The 20760-nt window shown below is 41.2% G+C and overlaps 1 long non-coding RNA gene across 1 annotated transcript; it reads right to left on the bottom strand.

Moving 5' to 3' along the window:
- Positions 1 to 1126: 1126 nt before the first annotated feature.
- Positions 1127 to 3907, bottom strand: LOC106592589 (uncharacterized). Its single transcript, XR_014391661.1, has 2 exons — positions 1739 to 3907; positions 1127 to 1652 (listed from the first exon to the last, which is right to left on the bottom strand). It is a non-coding gene; the product is annotated as an uncharacterized LOC106592589 (long non-coding RNA).
- Between the last annotated feature and the right edge of the window lie 16853 nt (positions 3908 to 20760).

Here is a 20760-nt window from a genome sequence, read left to right as displayed (position 1 = left end):
GTTTGACATGTTTGAACGAACGTAAATATATTTTTTCCCCTCGTTCATGAAGTGAAGTCCGGCGGGCTTAGATCATGTGCTAACAAGACGGAGATTTTTCGACATAAATGATGAGCTTTTTTGAACAAAACTACATTCGTTATGGACCTGTGATACCTGGAAGTGACATCTGATGAAGAGAATCAAAGGTAATGGATTATTTACATAGTATTTTCGATTTTAGATCTCCCCAACATGGCGGCTAGTCTGTATCGCAACGCGTATTTTTCTGGGCGCAGTGCTCAGATTATTGCAAAGTGTGATTTCCCAGTAAGGTTATTTTTAAATCTGGCAAGTTGATTGCGTTCAAGAGATGTAAATCTATAATTCTTTAAATGACAATATAATATTTTACCAATGTTTTCTAATTTTAATTATTTAATTTGTGGTGCTGACTTGAATGCCGGTTATTGGAGGGAAACGATTTCCTGAACATCAACGCCACAGTAAAACGCTGTTTTTGGATATAAATATGAACTTGATAGAACTAAAAATGCATGCATTGTCTAACATAATGTCCTAGGAGTGTCATCTGTTGGAGATTGTAAAAGGTTAGTGCATAATTTTAGCTGATTTTATGGTTTTGGTGACGCCTGTCTTTGAATTGGCACAACATTACACACAACTCTTGTAAATGTACTGTCCTAACATACTCTAAATTTATGCTTTCGCCGTAAAACCTTTTTGAAATCGTAAAACGTGGTTAGATTAAGGAGATGTTTATCTTTCAAAGGGTGTAAAATAGTTGTATGTTTGAAAAATTTGAATTTTGACATTTATTTGGATTCAAATTTGCCGCTCTTGAAATGCACCTGCTGTTGATGGAGTGTACCACGGGTGGGACGCTTGCGTCCCACCTAGCCCATAGAGGTTAATTTGGGTTCTGATAGTAATTCCTCTGTTTCAGATTCAATAGTTGCTATACCAGCTAATTGATCTGAGTAGCTTGTTGGCCAGTAAACGACTAGGACGATTAACATGGAAGTAATAGTCTAACTCGATGGATGGCAAATTGTCAATGTTTCTTGCAATGGCACAACATAGCAATCTAACTGTTGGTGTCCCTCAAGGATCTAGACTCAGCCCATTAAATGTCTACTTGTGAGTTATTTATTTTCTTATCAAATGTTTTATGTTTTTAATATTTCATTATTAGTCTGTGAGAGTATGGTATGTGTTGACCAGTTTGTGTGTTGTTGATGACATGTGGTTGATGGGGACAGAGAATGGGTCATAGACTCACAGAGAGTTTTACACTGAGATCAGTTTTGACCAGTTTTTGTACAGTGCTGCAGCCTCCTGTGTCACTGTGTCTCTAGCACAATAATAAACAGCAGAGTCTTCAGTCTTCAAGCTGTTCATCTGGAGATACACCTGCTTCTTGCTGTTGTCTCTGGAGATGGTGAACCGACCCTGAACAGACTGAGAGTAGGCAATACTGCTACTGTCATAGTGCGCTGCCACAAATTCTAGTCCTTTACCAGGAGCCTGTTTGATCCATGCCATCCAGTAGCCATTTATGTCTAAACTAGAGGCTGTACAGGTCAGTTTGTGGGCTTCTAAAGGCTTTTTAACCACTGGTCCAGACTCGGTCAATGTCTGACTCTGAACACCTGTTGAAAGAAAGTAACATTAGCTGGACTCAAAACCTCACATAATAACAATCTGAAGGTTTTCTTCTAACAATATTAGTCTTCACCTGTCAGTCCTATTATCATCAGTAAAAACGCAGTAGTAAATGTCATCATGAACTCTTCGTATGATTTGTCTCTGTTCCTCAGTCTAGTCAGTTTGTCTTTCATTCACTCTGCAGTGAGATAAGTAGTGATGGAAGAGCTCAGAGTTTTGCATTGACTCCTCCTCACTGGGAGGGAAGATCAAATAGAGTTTAAATACTGTCCATGGATTACTTCACTGCTCAAGAGGCACTGTGTTGTATGTCTATATGATTGTTAAGCGTTTAACTTACTTCATAATATGATTCAATGTTTATCATATGGGTTAGATATTATTAGTATAGGGTATTTTGACCAAGATCTCCTTTAGAATGTGAATTCAAAACATACTGGATTCATAATGATGCTGCCAAATAAACACCACATGTTCTGGTAACAATTATGCAATTATACTGTACTTCATGCCTTAACAACCCTCCAGTTAACCTAGCTTGAGCTCTAGTGGCCTGATTAGGGATGATTAGTCATCCAAACCAATGGAAACAAACAAATGAAAACGGAAGCATGCTACTAAATAATATAATGATTGAATATCACTACTAATTCTGTGCTAATACTGTGGTATTAGTATAAGTATGTCTGCCAGCTAATGCGAAGCACACAAAATGTACGCCTTATTTTTCTAAATAAATATTCTGTTTAAGAACGTATGTCCTCCAGACGTTACATTGGATGTTGTTCATACCAATAATCACCACAAGGGGGAGACTGCGATATCTGTGAGCTCTGGTTGGTAATGTACTTTGACCTTGGCACTACTTCCTTGTTCTGAGCGAAGCTGTGCACAAACCAGACATCTTATTTCCAGTCTCATTTCTCCTGTTTTATACGTCGGTATTATGTATAAAGTTATGCGCATTATTGTTATTTGTAAATAAAATGTACTACTAATGGTCTGTTAGTGATTTTACAAAGTTGTTGTAACAGATGGCTGCTCATTGTTTCTCAGGGAGGGATAGTGAATATATTGCACTGTGTTTCTAGCCATGTATGCTAGTTAAATGAAAAGTTTTAAGCTGTGTGGATAGGCCAGTGTGCATGTGAATGGTCTTGCACTGGGTAAAGAATGAATGAATGAGTGATGGTGTGGATTTGTTAAATAGGAATTAGGTCCAAATGTATTTTTACATGTTTGTGATGGATGGTTTGTTTATATGTTAGTGATTATTTTTGATACCAAAAGAAAAATACAAAATAGATATTTTGAGAATGTTTTTAACCTCTTGACGTTACCCTAGGATAGGGGGCGCCACAGCGCATTTTGGAAAAATTCGTGCCCATTTTCAACGGCCTACTAATCAGACTCAGAAGCTAGGATATGCATATAATTAATACCTGTGGATAGAAAACACCCTAAAGTTTCTAAAACTGTTTGAATGGTGTCTGTGAGTATAACAGAACTCATATGGCAGTCAAAACCCCGAGACCGATTGAACCAGGAAGTGGAATTCTGAATTGTGGACTCAACTTCACGTCGTCGCCTATAATTCACACCATGAGATATCGTTTATTGAGCACTTCCTATTGCTTCCACAAGATGTCGTCAGTCTTTACAAAGTGTTTTGATCCTTCTACTGTCGAAACTCAGTGAATGAGACGCGTTGGAAATTGGTCACAGCGGGAGGGCCATCACCATTATGACGCCGGCGGCCCTGTCTACCCCCACCTTTGGAAACGTTTTGAAACACATTGAAATCGTCCCCCTCGAATCTTATTGGCTCTCTTGTTGAAACAGGCTCTGAATATTTATGTTCTACAACGTTTGACATGTTTGAACGAACCTAAATGTGAAAAAAAAGTACTACTTCGAAACCACTGTGGCGCGCAAGGCAGGTTAGTTGGATATGCCCTTCGGACGCACTAACATCAGCAAGCTAATTGAACATAAAGGATGGACTTTTTCGACCGAAAATACATCTGTTGTGGACCTGGGATTCCTTGAAGTGCTTTCTGATGAAGACAAGTAAAGGTAAGGGATTATTGACAATATTATACAACATTAGATGTGAAATGCGATTGTTCCAAGATGGCGCCGAGCTGTATTTAATTGCTCATTTTCTGAGTATCGCATCCCTTTTATCGCTAAGTGTGATTACCCAGTAAAGTTATTTTTAAATCTGGTATGACAGGTGCTTTCAAGAGATATTCATCTATAAATCTTAGAATGACAATATTACATTTGAAAAATGTTTTCGAATAGTAATTCAGTAAAATGTAGCACTGTTTCCCTGGATGCATTTGACGGGAAAATAGTTAGTCAACGTCAGACGCCGATGTAAAATGCTGTTTTCATATATAAATATGAACTTTATTGAACAAAAGAATGCATGCACTGTGTAACATGATGTCCTAGGTGTGTCATCTGATGAAGTTTGTAAAAGGTTAGTGCTGCATTTAGCTGTTTTTTGGTTATTTGTGATGCATGTGTTTGGTCGGAAAATGGCTATGTTGCTGCATTTTACGATGGACTCCTCTAACATAATCTAATGATTTGCTTTTCCTGTTAAACCTTTTTGAAATTGGACGACGTGGGTCGATTCAGGAGAGGTGTATCTATAAAACGAAAAAAAAACTTTTTATTTTTTTATTTTTTCTAATTATTAAATTTGTTATGCTAATGGCGATATGATTTTTCGCTGGATTTTGATCCCGCTGACGGGATGAGACGCTGAAGTTGTCCAGACAACTTGCTTCCAGTCTTGTCATTTCTTCTGTTAGAAGATACTATTATCTGTTGATGTGGTCTAAGCTGTTACACTAACATATATGTTATTGTTCAAAATGGGCTGAGGGTTTTAATACAGGTCTGGCCCTGGTTTTTGTCACTGTGGAGGGTAGCGAGCAATGTAATGCATAGCTGTGTCTTCAGTCTGCAGACATGGTTAATCACTGTGCTTCTAGCAGGGGCTTTGGAAATGCTGAACTTGTTTTTCAGTAAATATTTTAATCTAATAATTTAACCACCCCAAATATGGGCAATCCATTCTGGTGCTTTCCCTGCTGGCTGTTGGATCCAAGTTGTTGCGTAGTTGTCATTAATCAAAGAATACTCAGACCTTATAGGTCCAAAGACTGTTCATGCTCTATGGCCATTGGGCCTTGCTGGGTGAGCTCAACACCACAGTACACACCTGTGAAAAAAGAAAATAATGAATGATGGTCCAAATTACTCAGCATTACTAATTAGTTGGGCATTTGAAATAATAATCATTGTTTTTTTCTTTGTCTATTTATAACCCCCAAACGGAGAGAAACTCACAGGATGCAGCTGCCAGCAGCAGCAGAGATGTAGGGAACATGGTTTTGTGTTGTAGTTAAACTGGTGGAAGCTGCACTTTTACTCCAACTGAGTGAAGGACAGATGGACACTGCTCTTTATTTAAATAGATTGATTACCTTCTTTGCATAGAGGTGAGGGGGTTTGTATAAGAGGATAAACATTTCGATTTCTTACTTGGGCTGGATGATATCGCCAAAATATCAGTATTTTTTAAGGTATTTTATGTTTTTGAATAATAGAATTTCTAGGTCCGCTTTATGAATAGTGCGTAACCCTAGGTGTGCAACATTACAATCTAACTGATATTAATGCATCTGTCTCCATTCTGATTGTTTTATACTGTTCAATTCAACTTCAACCCAAAATGATTTACTGAAATGTTATACGTTTATGCATTTCCTGCACTCATTTGAGATCATTTCCACACTGCTACGAAGGGCTGCACGATATGGGCAAAAAAATCTAGGCCTTATTTTTAACCAAATGTTGCAGTTGCGATTTGACTTGCCATTTTAGAGCAAAACACTTGGGTGAACTGTTGGAATCGTGGAAATAGAATGTTTATTCTAATTCTGTTAGAATATAAATAATAGTGGGCACTTTGAATACAGTGTTGTTTGACACGACAACTAAGAAAAATGCCAGGGAGGAGTTACTGTGACAGGTTAGGAACCAATGTGTTAGTCAGGGTTTCCTAGGGAATCCTATAATTTGGCTACATTATAAATGTTTCTTCATGTAGCCAACATATTCATGCTTTGCATTTCCTCTTTGATTTAGAAGACACTGTGTAAACTATAAAAATGTATGTTACACACAGCATATCACAATTAACAAACCAAACATTAAAATACTGTTATAGAAGGTAAAGTAAAACCCCAACCGGTTTGTGCATCAATAACGGGTATATCAGGCTTAATATGTGTGAGAATCCACCTCCTAGAGCAGGGGTAGGCAACTAGATTTAGCAGCAGAAAGATTTTTGTGGGGTAATGTGTACACTGCAAATTGACCACAACTAAGCCCCCCCAAAATATTACAAAATAACAATTTCATACCTTGACTACATTGAGACCCGATCACGTCTCTTTTTTTATTCTCCATTGAGCATGCTTTTTAGTCCAGGACTAGGTTTAATAATCTGTGTCCCCCTAGAGACTTTCATACCAAGATCAGTGTCGACCAGGTTTTGTACAGCACTGAAGCCTCCTGTGTCTCTGGCACAATAATAAACAGCAAAGTCTTCAGTCTTCAGACTGTTCAACTGGATATACACCTGCTGCTTGCTATTGTCTCTGGAGATGGTGAACCGTCCCTGAACAGACTGGGGGTAGTAAGTGCTACCACTCCCAATAGTTGCGCTGCCCTCCAGTCCTTTCCAAGGAGCCTGTCTGATCCAAGCATACCAATCATGGCCACTAAACCCAGTATATGTACAGGTCAGTTTGTGAGTTCCATCAGGTTTTTTTATCTACAGATTCAGACTGAGTCGCTGTCTGACCATGAATTCCTGTGGAGACAAAGTAACATTAGAAAAAATCCCTGGACTCGAAATCTCACATAACAATCTGTTCAAGTAAATCCAGTCTAAAAGTGTTCACCTGTCAACCCTATAATCATCAGTAGTAAAGCAATAGTTTATTTCATCATGAACTGTCAGTAGTTATGGTGTGTCCCTGTTCTTCAGTCTAGTCAGTGCTTCACTTATCTCCTCCACTCTGCATCTCCTCCACTCCCCCCTGCTGCTACTCGCTGTTTATTATCTATGCATAGTCACTTTAACCCTAACTACAGTTGAAGTCGGAAGTTTACATACACTTAGGTTGGAGTCATTAAAACTCGTTTTTCAACCACTCCACAAGATTCTTGTTAACAAACTATGGTTTTGGCAAGTCGGTAAGGACAACTACTTTGTGCATGACACAAGTACTTTTTCCAACAATTGTTTACAGACAGATTATTTCACTTATAATTCACTGTATCACAATTCCAGTGGGTCAGAAGTTTACATACACTATGTTGACTGTGCCTTTAAACAGCTTGGAAAATTCCAGAAAATTATGTCATGGCTTTAGAAGCTTCTGATAGGCCAATTGACAACATTTGAGTCAATTGGAGGTGTATCTGCGGATGTGTTTCAAGGCCTACCTTCAAACGCAGTGCCTCTGCTTGACATCATGGGAAAATCAAAAGAAATCAGCCAAGACGTCAGAAAAATAATGGTACACCTCCACAAGTCTGGTTCATCCTTAGGAGCAATTTCCAAACACCTGAAGGTACCACATGCATCTGTACAAACAATAGTATGCAAGTATAAACACCATGGGACCTCGCAGCCATCATACCGCTCAGGAAGGAGATTTTGTCTCCTAGACATGAACGTACATTGGTGCGAAAACTGCAAATCAATCCCAGAACAACAGCAAAGGTCCGTGTGAAGATGCTGGAGGAAGCAGGTACAACAGTATCTATATTCACAGTAAAACGAGTCCTATATCGACACAACCTGAAAGGCAGCTCAGCAAGGAATAAGCCACTGCTCCAAAACAGCCATATAAAAGCCAGACTACGGTTTGTAACTGCACATTGGGACAAAGATCGTACTTTTTGGAGAAATGTCCTCTGGTCTGATGAAACAAAAAAATAATTGTTTGGCCATATGACCATCGTTATGTTTGGAGGAAAAAGGGGGAGGCTTGCAAGCCGAAGAACACCATCCCAACCGTGAAGCACGGGGGTGGCAGCATCATGTTGTGGGGGTGCTTTGCTGCAGAAGGGACTGGTTCACTTCACAAAATAGATGGCATCATGAGGCAGGAAAATTATGTGGATATATTGAAGCAACATCTCAAGACATCAGTCAGGAAGTTAAAGCTTGGTCGCAAATGGGTCTTCCAAATGGACAATGACCCCAAGCATACTTCCAAAGTTGTGGCAAAATGGCTTAAGGACAACAAAGTCAAGGTATTGGAGTGGACATCACAAAGCCCTGACCTCAATCCCATAGAAAATTTGTGGGCAGAACTGAAAAAGCGTGTGCGAGCAAGGAGGCCTACAAACCTGACTCAGTTACAGCAGCTCTGTCAGGAGGAATGGGTCAACATTCACCCAACTTATTGTGGGAAGCTTGTGGAAGGCTACCTGAAACGTTTGACCCAAGTTCAACATTTTAAAGGCAATGCTACCAAATACTAATTGAGTGTATGTGAACTTCTGACCCACTGGGAATGTGATGAAAGAAATAAAAGCTGAAATAAATAATTCTCTCTACTATTTTTCTGACATTTCACATTCTTAAAATAAAGTGGTGATCCTAACTGACCTAAGACAGGGACTTTTTACTAGGATTAAATGTCAGGAATTGTGAAAAACTGAGTTTAAATGTATTTGACTAAGGTGTATGTAAACTTCCGACTTCAACTGTATATGTACGAATTACCTCGACTAATATGTACCCCGCTTCATTGACTCGGAACCGGTACCCCCTGTATGTAGCCTTGTTATTGTTATGTAAGTTTATTGTGTTAAATTTTTTACTTTTGTTATTTAGTAAATATTTTCTTCACGCTATTTCTTGAACTGCGTTGTTGGTTAAGGACTTGTAAGTAAATATTTAACGGTAAGGTCTATAATTGTTGTATTCGGCGCATGTGACATAATATTTAATTTGATTTGACAGCTGTCTTCTGTCTTCAGATTTTGTCCTATTAAAGTCACTGTGCTGCTGGAAGTTTCTCTGGTGAGGCTGAACTTGTTTTTCAATGAGTCTTTGAATCTAATCATTCCACCACCCCAAATATGAGTAATCCCCTCCGGTGCTTACATAGCTGTGGGAAGTAGTTTGGGGATGGTGAATTTTCTGCCCATGCTACAGGCGGCTATATCGATACGCTAGTACAGGACTTGTAAAGGCCCAGTGCACTAGTTTAGTGAAAAACAGTAGTAATTGGCAACATTTATTTGTTATTAATATATATTTCTTATATAAAAATGTAATTGGGTGCTTCAGCACCCTCAGCACCCCTACTTCCCGTGGCTGTGGGTGCTTTCCATACAAATATTTTCACATGACCCTCCCCTTGCACTGTAAGAAAATGTGCACACCCTTCTGTCTTCATAGAATGAAATCAAAATAATGTTTACTACAACAAATAATATCTATAGGGACCCTGTGTTTATAAACGTGAATATCAACTTTGCCACTTCAGTATGCTTTTGTGGCACAGTTGATGCCACGAAGGGCTACGGGCCAGAAGGTTGAGGGGTCGCCGACCACCACGTACGAGATTACTCTCCCAGACTGTTTCATCAGGCCTACACTACGATCAGAGCCTGCTACAGAAAGTGAGGACGTTTACATATACACTAATAATTCGATATTAGACCAATTATGGCAGGAAGCTGAGTATGGCATTAGTCATGTAAATACTTTACTATGCTTATCTTAATCAGCGTACGGTCATAATTGAAGTAAAGATATGCAGATTAAAACATCTGGTTTTCTGATCAATCATTCTAATTACTAGGACATGTAGACAGCTTAATACGCGTTCCAGCTGTGTATTTGATCTGCACATATGTCAGCACCAGTAGCGCAAGCACAACTTTGATGCGCGAGTGAGGTAAGTTTTGAAAAACTTAAAGTATGTATCTTAGAAATAGTTTTCACATACAAACTGTACGTATATGTCTGAACTCAAAATCAAATAGGCTTAGCAAAAATATCATGGTCAATGTGGTAGAATGTTTATTTTAATTTGGTGATTTTCTGCATTTTTCAAAAGTTCCATCAGTATCCTGATTTCAAATGTGTCCATGTAAACACGATTATTAGGGAAATCGTTCTTCTTGCTAATTATGTAAACATTTTAAACAAACTATTATATTAATCATATAACCTGTTAGGGCTAGGGGGCAGTATTGACACGGCTGGATAAAAAACATACCCGATTTAATCTGGTTACCACTCCTACCCAGTAACTAGAATATGCATATACTTATTACATATGGATAGAAAACACCCTAAATTTTCTAAAACTGTTTGAATGGTGTCTGTGAGTATAACAGAACTCAAATGGCAGGTCAAAACCTGAGAGATTCCTTTACAGGAAGTGGCCTGTCTGACCATTTCTTGAACTTCTTTTCCATCTCTATCATTTACTAAGGATCTCTGCTCTAACGTGACACTTCCCACGTCGTCCATAGGCGCTCAGAGCCCGGGAAAAAACAGAATGTCGTCATTCCAGCCCCAGGCTGAAACACATTATCGCCTTTCTCAAGTGGCCGATCAAGGAACACTGGGCTTATGCGCGTGACCCGACCGCCCCCGCCTTTGGGATTTTTTCCTCTGTTTGCCGAAAAGGAGATTCCCTGTCGGAATATTATCGCTTTTCTACGAGAAAAATGGCGTAAAAATTGATTTTAAACAGCGGTTGACATGCTTCGAAGTACGGTAATGGAATATTTAGAATTTTATTGTCACGAATTGCGCCATGCGCGCGACACTTCTTTACTATTTCGGATAGTGTCTGGAACGCACGAACAAAACGCCGCTATTCGGATATAACGATGGATTATTTTGGACCAAACCAACATTTGTTATTGAAGTAGCAGTCCTGGGTGTGCATTCTGACGAAGACAACAAAAGGTAATCAAACTTTTATAATAGTAAATATGATTATGGTGAGTGCTAAACTTGCCGGGTGTCTAAATAGCGAGCCCGTGATGCCTGGGCTATGTACTTAGAATATTGCAAAATGTGCTTTCACCAAAAAGCCATTTTAAAATCGGACATATCGAGTGCATAGAGGAGGTCTGTATCTATAATTCTTAAAATAATTGTTATGCTTTTTGTGAACGTTTATCGTGAGTAATTTAGTAAAATGTTAGCGAATTCCCCGGAAGTTTGCGGGGGGTATGCTAGTTCTGAACGTCACATGCTAATGTAAAAAGCTGGTTTTTGATATAAATATGAACTTGATTGAACAAAACATGCATGTATTGTATAACATAATGTCCTAGGGTTGTCATCTGATGAAGATCATCAAAGGTGAGTGCTGCATTTAGCTGTCTTCTGGGTTTTGGTGACATTATATGCTGGCTTGAAAAATGGGTGTCTGATTATTTCTGGCTTGGTACTCTGCTGACATAATCTAATGTTTTGCTTTCGTTGTAAAGCAAAAGCGTCCCACCTAGCCCATAGAGGATAAATTATGTGCTTGTAACTATGCTCAATGATCAGTTAGGCTGCCCTACCAAGCAAAATGGCAGTAACTGCTCATAGCATGGAACTGAGAAAAATGGCTTTTATGTCACGTCCTGACCAGTATAGGGGTTATTTGTGATTGTAGTTTGGTCAGGACATGGCAGAGGGTATTTGTTTTATGTGGTTCGGGGTGGTGGTTTGTTTAGAAGGGTGTTTGATTTATTATTTCCGGGTTTTGGGTTATGTCTTATGTTTTTGTATTTCTATGTTCTTTCTAGTTTAGTATTTTCTATGTTAGGTAATTGGGTGTTGGACTCTCAATTGAAGGCAGGTGGTTGTAGTTGCCTTTAATTGAGAGTCCTATTTATAGGGATGTGTTTTGTTTGTTAATTGTGGGTAGTTGTCTTTAGCACTGCTGTTAAGTGTATAGCCTGCTAAACTGTTTCCTGTCGTCGTTTCTTTGTTTATTGTTTTTCCGTGTTCACAGTCTTTATTTAAAATACATTTTAAGATGAGCACGCAACCCGCTGCGCCTTGGTCCTCTCTACCCGAAGACAGACAGTACAGAACTACCCACCAAACAAGGAACCAAGCAGCGGAGGAGGGAGCAACGGATGGACTATCGTGAGACATGGGCAGAACTGAGGATAAGCATTTCCAGGGCTATGGAGGAGTTAAGGGAGTCTGAGAGGCAGCCCCAATAAAAAAAAATTGGGGGGCACATGGGTAGTTTGGCTGGGCGAGGATTGAGCCCCAGGCCAAATCCCCATACCTTTTTTGGGCAACATATGACTGGACAGGTCCCATGCTTTGGGGTGATGGGTGCTGTGGCAAGGCCGGGTATTTTCAGGCCGGTATACGCAGTACCAGTCAGCCCACTCTAACTCGGCCGGTTCCCGCTCCTCACACTAGCCCTGAGGTGCGTGTCCCCAGGCTGGTACCTCCACTACCAGCCCCACGCATCAGGTTTCCAGTGCGTCAGACCAGGCCAGAGTGTCCGGCAACAGTGCCTCGTCCAGAGTGTCCGGCAACAGTGCCTCGTCCAGAGTGTCTGGCAACAGTGCCTCGTCCAGAGTGTCCGGCAACAGTGCCTCGTCCAGAGTGTCCGGCAACAGTGCCTCGTCCAGAGTGTCCGGCAACAGTGCCTCGTCCAGAGTGTCCGGCAACAGTGCCTCGTCCAGAGTGTCCGGCAACAGTGCCTCGTCCAGAGTGTCCGGCAACAGTGCCTCGTCCAGAGTGTCCGGAACCAGGGGAGACGGCCCACTGTCCGGAACCCGGTGAGTCTGCCTGCGACCCGGAACCGGGTGAGTCTGCCTGCGACCCGGAACCGGGTGAGTCTGCCTGCGACCCGGAACCGGGTGAGTCAGCCTGCGACCCGGAACCGGGTGAGTCTACCTGCGACCCGGAACCGGGTGAGTCTGCCTGCGACCCGGAACCGGGTGAGTCTGCCTGCGACCCGGAACCGCCAGAGCCGCCCGCCAGTCTGGAGCCGCCAGAGCCGCCCGCCAGTCTGGAGCCACCCGCCAGTCTGGAGCCGCCAGAGCCGCCCGCCAGTCCGGAGCCGCCAGAGACGCCCGCCAGTCCGGAGCCGCCAGAGCCGCCCGCCAGTCCGGAGCCGCCAGAGCCGCCCGCCAGTCTGGAGCCGCCAGAGCCGCCCGCCAGTCTGGAGCCGCCAGGGCCGCCTGCTAGTCTGGAGCCGCCAGGGTCGCCCGCCAGCCGGGCGCAGCCAGGGAAGCCACCTAAGTGGGCCAAGCCAAGGGTGGAGCGGGGTCCACGTCCCGCACCTGAGCCACCTCCAGTATAGGTGGGTTGGGAGGGGGGGTGTAGCACAGGTGCTGTCGTTGACGGCAGCCACCCTCCCTTCCCTCCCTTTAGTTAGGGGTTTATTTAATTTTTTTAATTTTGAGGTGCATCCGGGGTCTGCACCTTTAGAGGGGGGGGGGGGGGGGGGGGGGGGTACTGTCACGTCCTGACCAGTATAGGGGTTATTTGTGATTGTAGTTTGGTCAGGACGTGGCAGAGGGTATTTGTTTTATGTGGTTCGGGGTGGTGGTTTGTTTAGAAGGGTGTTTGATTTATTATTTCCGGGTTTTGGGTTATGTTCTATGTTTTTGTATTTCTATGTTCTTTCTAGTTTAGTATTTTCTATGTCAGGTAATTGGGTGTTGGACTCTCAATTGAAGGCAGGTGGTTGTAGTTGGTTCTGTGCCAATACACAACCAATAAACAAAGCATACAGACTTTTGGCGCTTTAATATCATGGTTTGTGTTTTCAACACCACAATAAATAGACTGTCAATCTTGATAAACAGAAAGTACATCCCACCCTACCTTGTAGACTTACCCAGTATCGAAGGCTTGGCTTGACAATGTCTGAATGTTATTCAACTTTTTAGTTTTTGTAACAGATGTCTCTTTCCATTCATCAAATGGCTGCTGCACAGTTTGGATTGATTGATCATATTTGTCAGTAAATAAAAAATGCATACATACACAGTACAACATTTTTAACTTCTTATGGGCAGGTGGGACGCTAGCCCACCTGGCCAACATCCGGTGAAAATGCAGAGCGCCAAACTCAAAATACAGAAATAGTCAAATTAAACATTCATAAAAATACAAGTGTTATACATCGGCTTAAAGATTAACTTCTTGTTAATCCAGCCGCTGTGTCAGATTTCAAAAAGGCTTTACAGCGAAAGCATACCATGCGATTATCTGAGGACAGCACCTCGCTTACAAAAGCATACAAACATTTTACAACCAAGTAAAGGAATTACAAAAGTCAGAAATAGCGATGAATTAATCACTTACCTTTGATGATCTTCATATGGTTGCATTCACAAGAGACCCTGTTACACAATACATTTTCATTTTGTTCGATAAAGTCCCTCTTTATGTCAAAAAGGCTTTACAGCGAAAGCATACCATGCGATTATCTGAGGACAGCACCTCGCTTACAAAAGCATACAAACATTTTACAACCAAGTAAAGGAATTACAAAAGTCAGAAATAGCGATGAATTAATCACTTACCTTTGATGATCTTCATATGGTTGCATTCACAAGAGACCCTGTTACACAATACATTTTCATTTTGTTCGATAAAGTCCCTCTTTATGTACCAAAAACTCAGTTTTGTTGGCACGTTTTGTTCAGTAATCCACTGGCTCAAAGGCGGTCACGACATGCAGACAAATACATCTTAACCTCTCTGGGCTAGGCGGGACGAATTCGTCCCACCTACGCAACAGCCAGTGTAATCCAGTGGCGCGATTTTCAAATACCTTAAAAATCCTATTACTTAAATTTCTCAAACATATGACTATTTTACAGCTATTTAAAGACAAGACTCTCGTTAATCTAACCACACTGTCCGATTTCAAAAAGGCTTTACAACGAAAGCAAAACATTAGATTATGTCAGCAGAGTACCCAGCCAGAAATAATCAGACACCCATTTTTCAAGCTAGCATATAATGTCACAAAAACCCAGAAGACAGCTAAATGCAGCACTCACCTTTGATGATCTTCATCAGATGACAATCCTAGGACATTATGTTATACAATACATGCATGTTTTGTTCAATCAAGTTCATATTTATATCAAAAAACAGCTTTTTACATTAGCATGTGACGTTGAGAACTAGCATACCCCCCGCAAACTTCCGGGGAATTTACTAACAATTTACTAAATTACTCACGATAAACGTTCACAAAAAGCATAACAATTATTTTAAGAATTATAGATACAGAACTCCTCTATGCACTCGATATGTCCGATTTTAAAATAGCTTTTTGGTGAAAGCACATTTTGCAATATTCTAAGTACATAGCCCAGCCATCACGGGCTAGCTATTTAGACACCTGGCAAGTTTAGCCTTCACCAAAATCAGATTTACTATAACAAAAATGTTATTACCTTTGTTGTTTTCGTCAGAATGCACTCCCAGGACTGCTACTTCAATAACAAATCTTGGTTTGGTCCCAAATAATCCATCGTTATATCCGAATAGCGGCGTTTTGTTCGTGCGTTCCAGAAACTATCCGAAATGGTAAATCAGGGTCGTGCGCATGGCGCAATTCGTGACAAAAAAATTCTAAATATTCCATTACCGTACTTCGAAGCATGTCAACCGCTGTTTAAAATCTATTTTTATGCAATTTATCTCGTAAAAAAGCGATAATATTCCGACCGGGAATCTCCTTTTCGGCAAACAGAGGAAAAATCACAAAGACGGGGGCGGCCAGTGCACGCGCCTAAGCCCACAGTCCCTTGATCGGCCACTTGAGAAAGGCGATAATGTGTTTCAGCCTGGGGCTGGAATGACAACATTCAGGTTTTTCCCGGGCTCTGAGAGCCTATTGGAGCCGTGGGAAGTGTCACGTTACCGCAGAGATCCTAAGTTTTTGAAAGAGAAAAGAAAGACAATAAATGGTCAGACAGGCCACTTCCTGTAAAGGAATCTCTCAGGTTTTGACCTGCCATTTGAGTTCTGTTATACTCACAGACACCATTCAAACAGTTTTAGAAACTTTGGAGTGTTTTCTATCCAAAGCCAATAATTATATGCATATTCTAGTTACTGGGCAGGAGTAGTAACCAGATTAAATCGGGTACGTTTTTTATCCAGCCGTGTCAATACTGCCCCCTACCCTCAACAGGTTAATTGTACCAGTTAAGTTTGTCGAAACATGTCAAACGATGTTTATAATTAATCCTCAGGTTGTCTATTGTCTAAATAATTGATAATATTTCAGCCGGACAATAGCGTCTTCAATAGAATGGAAAAACAACGAACGTCGGCAATCGGTCACACGCGCAAAACAGCTCTGGTTCATTCTACAGTCCACTTAGAAAATGGTCTCATTCTTGCTAATTTTTCAGAATACAAGCCTGAAACAATGTCTAAAGACTGTTGACATCTAGTGGAAGCCATAGGAACTGCAATCTGGGCCCTATCCCATTACATACTGTATAGGCATTCAATAGAAAAGTACCCACATCAGAAATATCCCACTTCCTGGATGTATTTTCCTCAGGTTTTCGCCTGCCATATCAGTTCTGTTATACTCACAGACATTATTTTAACAGTTTTGGAAACTTTAGAGTGTTTTCTATCCAATACTACCATGCAAATGCATAGCTTCTGGGCCTGAGTAACAGGCAGTTTACATTGGGCACCTCATTCATCCAAAATTCTGCCCCCTACCCAAGAGAGGTTTTAAGTAACCAAATTGCACAATAAAGTAGGGGACTTATTTCCATTGTGGTCCCTATTACTATACATTTTTATGTATACAATTACATAAGATACAGACATATTACAAAGATACAGACAAAAAAAGGTTCTACTGTTCACACATTAGTCAGCTTTTTACCTCTTTAAAAGTGGTTACGGTTGTATGGCTTTGAGTTGCTGTGGTAGTTTGTTCCACTCAACAGCACAGGTATATAAAAATGGTTTCTTACCAGATAGACTCTTATATTTAAAACTGAATTGGTATTTTGCTGGTGGACATCTAACATTTTTTTCCTAGGGGCTGAGTCCATGATAATTCTGTGGACCAGACAAAGTTGAATTAATACAACTCTTATCTTTTATTTTATTTATTTCTCCTTTATTTACCAGGTAGGCCAGTTGAGAACAAGTTCTCATTTACAACTGCGACCTGGCCGAGATAAAGCTAAGCAGTGCGACAAAAACAACAACACAGAGTTACACATGGGATAAACAAAGTTAGAGTCAATAACACAATAGAAAAAAATAGAAAAATCTATGTACTGTGTGTGCAAATGTAAAAGAGTAGGGAGGTAGACAATAAATAGGCCATAGAGGCGAAATAATTACAATTTAGCATATCTAGAGATAGCCAGCCTAGCGCTTTAAAATGCTCGACCTCCAGATGAGAATGAGGGGGGAGATTAAGTACAATTCTTACAAGCTTGTTTTGGCTGGTGTGTAGCTTATTCTTTAGATGTTTGGGGCTTCTGGTGTACCATGACGTGCAGGCATAATCAAAGTGAAAATGGAGTAGCGCACTAGCCACAGTCTTTAGGGTGTCTATAGTTAGATTTATATCTAATTGGCAACATTTTCATCCAAATATTATACAATCTACATAAAAACAATATGCTACTTTTCCCATCAACTCTGATAACATATCCTGAGTGAGCCATGTTTCTGTGTAACATTCTCTGTTTCAATCTCTGATGTCTCTCTGAAAGGCAACCCTTGCTCGAATTTCATCTACCTTGTTGTCAAGAGACTGGACATTGGCGAGTAGTATACTCGGGAGCGGTGAGCAAGGTTTTCAATGGGGTAGAGGTCAGGGCTCTGTGCAGGCCAGTCAAGTTCTTCCACACTGATCTTGACAAACCATATAGACCTCGCTTTGTGCACGGGGGCATTGTCATGCTGATACAGGAAAGGGCCTTCGCCAAACTGTTGCCACAAAGTTGGAAACACAGAATCGTCTAGAATGTCATTAAGAGCCCGAACCATGAAAAACCATTATTCCTCCTCCACCAAACTTTACAGCTGGCACGATTCATTTGGGTAGGTAGCATTCTCCTGGCATCCACCAAACCCAGATTCATCAGTCGGCAAGCTTTACACAACTCCATCCAACGTTTGGCATTGAGCATGGTAATCTTTGGCTTGTGTGTGGCTCCTCGGCCATGGAAACCCATTTCATGAAGCTCCCGACGAACAGTTCTTGTACTGACGTTGTTACCAGAGGCAGTTTGGAACTCAGTAGTGAGTGTTGCAACCGAGGACAGACGATTTTTACTCGCTACACGCTTCAGTACTCGGCGGTCCCGTTCTGTGAGCTTGTGTGGACTACCACTTCACGACTGACCTGTTGCTGCTCCTAGACATTTCCATTTCACAATAACAGCTCTTACAGTCGACCGGGGCAGCTCTAGCAGGGGAGAAATTTGACAAACCGACTTGTTGGAAAGGTGGCATCATACGACGGTGCCACGTTGAAAGTCAGTGAGCTCTTCAGCACGGGTCATCCTACTGCGAATGTTTCTCTATGCAGATTGCATGTCTGTGTGTGGCTGAAATCAAATCCACAAATTTGAAGGTATGTCCACATACAAATGAAATGGGAAGCATGCTACTAAATAATATAATGATTGAATATCACTGCACATTCTGTGCTAATACTGTGATATTAGTATAGTATGCCTGTCAGGTAACATCCATTTTATGTCTATAAGGGGCTGAGTGTGTTAGTACAGGTCTGGCCCTGGTTTGTATCACTGTGGAGCCGTGCACAGTAATACACAGCTGTGTCTTCAGTCTGTAGACTTTGACCTGTTATTCACAATGCTGCTAGCAGGGTCTTTGGAAATGCTGAACTTGTTTTTCAGTGAATCTAATCATTCCACCATCCCAAATTTGAGTAATCCATTCAGGTGCTTTCCCTACAGGCTAGCAGATCCAAGCTGTTGCGTAGTTATCATTAGTCAATTAATACTCAAGAGACCTTACAGGAGAGGGTCAGAGACTCTCCAGGCTCTATGGATATTGAGCCTTGCTGGGTGAGCTCAACATTACTAATTAGCTGTCTTTTTGAAATAATAATCCTTATTTATGTATTTATTTGTGTATTTCTATCCCCCCAAATGGAGAGCGACTCACAGGATGCAGCTCAGACTGGGGGCGTCAAGACAAAGATACTAAGGGGGCAGTTGTAATCAGCCAGGGGGTTTGTTTGGGGTTCTTGCATTGTAATTATATTTATTTTTGCTTATATAATCACGGTATAATAGAAAAATAAAGTTAAAATGCCAAGTCTCCGAGATCATTGAATGTTTTTTTATAGGTTTCAAGATGGGCTGTTTGTAGTTGGTGAATTTCCCTATGTGAATGCAGGCATACACACAGCTGTCTTACCAAAATAATACAAACTAAATGCTGAAAGTAGTAGCCTAGTTATTCATGCATGCAAACATAAATACTGAATAGCAGTTTGGCTTAGAATACCGACACAACTGCGAATGACAACGAATGAATATGAACAGAACCAAACAGCGATACCAAGTGGTAAACAAAATATCAGATTGATAGTGTCACAGATCCCTCCGGTACTGTTGCTCATTCCGTGCACCAGTTGCAGAGGTCTACGTCACCGGCCTCTAGGCACTGAACTGTGTCATTATGCACACCTGGTTCCAATTCCTAACTGATGGTATTTGTATAAATGTGCCCTTTGGTTATCCATTTGTCTGTCAATTATTGTTCCAATGTCCGTTGGTCGTGTGAGTACCTGTGCCTTGTTGTTTTGGCTTTCATGCCGCTTATATTGTGCAGATGATTGCGAGTCTCATCCCGTGTTGTATCATTGTGCTTGTATGTTACGGGTCTCGCCCCATGTATTTATTCGAGGTACTCCTCGCTATTTTGTTTGGGTATCAACCCTGTGTTTTGTATACGTGTTTGTTTGGTCTTCGTCCCCGTGCCTTTACATGGCACGCTGTAATTCGGGTCAATAAAAAACCCTATTACGCATTCCTGTGCCTGTCTCCCGATCCTTTATACCAACATGACAGAGGCATGACACAATCTATATGTACTGTAGGCTAGTTACATTAACAGTAAACAAAAGGCGATTGGAGATCCAAATAACCAAAACACAGCCTACTACAGTGAGATGCAGCCATGCACAGCTGTCTTGCCAAATAAATATGCCTATACAGGCCCGCTTCAAACATAAAATCATGCCGCTTGCTTATGAGTTCAGCAACACGTTGTGATAAGGCACAATACACTTCTGTGAATCAAATTCGACACACATAATCAATTAAGCAATACCAGCCTACTGCGTTTCCTGAACGTACAGTTCCATTTACAGCAATAGAAATCAATAGGCTACCAGGAAACCGTAACATAATGTATCTATTTCTATGAAGAAACATACCGATATGTAGCTATACCAGGGGCATCATTTGGGTTCTTGCATTGGAATTATATTGAATTCTGCTAATATCATGCTACACCACAATAAACATAAATGCAAATGCTTTTGACCAATAAATTGGTGCTAAATCTCCACTGCGCTCTATAGGCACCATGGGCAGCGCCCTAAACACTAGATGGTCTAAAATGGCGCCGGAAGAAATGGCAGCAGTTTTACGGGCGCCCAACCAATTGTGCTATTATGTGTTTTTTTCGCATTATTTGTAACTTCTTTTGTACATAATGTTTCTGCAACCGTATCTTACGGCAGAAAAGAGCTTCTGGAAATCAGGACAGCGATCACTCACCTCAGATTAGACAAAGATTTTTTCAACAACAAGCAAGACTCACATGATATTCGGCAGGGCCGACATCCCAGTTATTCGCAAGAGGAAGCGAAGCAGGTACAGAGGACGAAGAGATGGTTTCCTCGTCAGGACCCACAGAAGGCGAGTGGGAAAGCTGCCGTTACCGTAAATATTACTCGCCAAAGTGCAATCATTGGACAATAAATTAGACGAGGTACGATC

The sequence above is a fragment of the Salmo salar genome, chromosome 03, assembly GCF_965601325.2.
Source record: "Salmo salar chromosome 03, fSalSal1, whole genome shotgun sequence".
Classification (NCBI taxonomy): domain Eukaryota; kingdom Metazoa; phylum Chordata; class Actinopteri; order Salmoniformes; family Salmonidae; genus Salmo; species Salmo salar.
This window is presented reverse-complemented; position numbering and strand designations above follow the sequence as displayed.